The following is a 1,658-nucleotide window of genomic DNA, read 5'->3' as shown; positions in this document are numbered from 1 at the left end:
CCCGGCTAGTTTTTTTGTATTTTTTTAGTAGAGACGGAGTTTCACTGTGTTAGCCAGGATGGTCTCGATCTCCTGACCTCATGATCCGCCCGTCTCGGCCTCCCAAAGTGCTGAGATTACAGGCTTGAGCCACCGCGCCCGGCCAGGATTCTTATGATCATTAAAGTTAATGGATGTGTCCTGGCACAATGGCTCACACCTGTAATTCCAGCACTTTGGGAGGCCTAGGAGGGAGGATTGCTTGAGCCCAGGCATTTGAGGCCAGCCTGGGCAACATGGCAAAACCCCATCTCTATAAAAAACATGAAAATTAGCCAGGCGTGGTGGCACACACCTGTAGTCCCAGCTACTTGGGAGTCTGAGGTAGGAGAATCATTTGAGCCTGGGAAGTTGAGGCTGCAGTGAGCTGAGACTGAGCCACTGCATTCCAGCCTGTGCATCACAGCAAGACCCTATCTCGAAATAAAATTAAATAAGGTGAATGGATGTAAACTTCTAGCACAAGTAATCATTTGATAAATGACACACCTATCATCTTGTTGATTCATGTATTATTCACTGAATATGTATCTAGCTCAAGGAAGCTGGGCAAAGAACAGCTGGTACACATGGTGGCAGCGGAGCATGCAGGTTCCCACTCATCTTACCCGTGACTGAGACTTACCTACCGTCCCTCCTCTTACTCCCCACATCTCTATCGCCAGCATTTTTCTCCTGTCTGCACAAAGAAAGCATACTCCCTGAAGGAAAAAAATGGGCTTCCAGGAGTACTAGGGCTATGTCTCTGGAGGAGCACAGGCAGGCTTGTGTGATGTGTGATGGTAAAGGATTTCTTCAAAGTCATGTTCATGCCTTAGAGAATGCCTGGAGACTATAAGTTTTTAAATTATTTCATTAATCAACTCACTGAAGGTAAGAGAGACAAGCAGTGTCCTAAAAACATGCAGTTATTTTACCTGTAATCCATTTTCCAGTAAGTGACTACTGAGATAGCTGGAGCACAAGAATAGGTAATGGCTTTGTTTTCCCAAGATGTAGTCACTGCGATTATTTTTAGATGAAAGATTTGGAGCCAGAAGCACAACTCATAATTATGTTGCTGTGATTCTACAACCAGTTGTTCTGTAGAATTAATTCAACTGTGAAAACTTTAAAGTTACCACATTTTCTGAAAAGCCTGAAAAACTGAAAGTAAAATATTCTGTGACACGCAGTGCTGTTTCCTGAGAACATCTACCATCGCTCCACTTTGCAGCTTTTATGCCTCCTGCTTAGCCCCCCTTTCATCCCAGTTCTTACCCTGCTCTATGAATTACTAAAGTCCACTGATAGTCCTTCCTTCGTGAAGCATTCCTGAAGACCCCAGCCTAGCAGATCTCCCCTTCCTCTGACCTCCTGTATTGGTAGTGTATTGTCTACACCTTTCTTAGAACCCCTCATTTTCTCCCGTGAATTCTAGTTTATTTTCGTATCTATCTCACTATTGTCAAAGCTAGATTTGTACTATGTAATATAGTTGGCTATTCATATCCATTGGTTTCACATCTGCAGATTCAACCAACCATGAATTTAACCAACTGTGAATTCAACCAGTGACTGATTATAACCATTTGGAAAAAGGTCAGGTGCAGTGGCTCACACCATAATCTCAGGACTTT

At 43.5% G+C, this 1,658-nt stretch overlaps 1 protein-coding gene across 1 annotated transcript in view; it reads left to right on the top strand.

Moving 5' to 3' along the window:
- Nucleotides 1-1,293: 1,293 nt before the first annotated feature.
- Nucleotides 1,294-1,658, top strand: part of CEP85L (centrosomal protein 85kDa-like) — a 217,006-nt gene continuing 216,641 nt past the window's right edge. Inside the window, exon 1 of the mRNA XM_011980625.1 lies at nt 1,294-1,403. The gene's annotated coding sequence lies outside the window, so the exon portion shown is untranslated. The remainder of the gene's footprint in view (nt 1,404-1,658) is intronic.

The sequence above is a fragment of the Mandrillus leucophaeus genome, unplaced genomic scaffold, assembly GCF_000951045.1.
Source record: "Mandrillus leucophaeus isolate KB7577 unplaced genomic scaffold, Mleu.le_1.0 Scaffold1047, whole genome shotgun sequence".
Taxonomy (NCBI): Eukaryota; Metazoa; Chordata; class Mammalia; order Primates; family Cercopithecidae; genus Mandrillus; species Mandrillus leucophaeus.
This window is presented reverse-complemented; position numbering and strand designations above follow the sequence as displayed.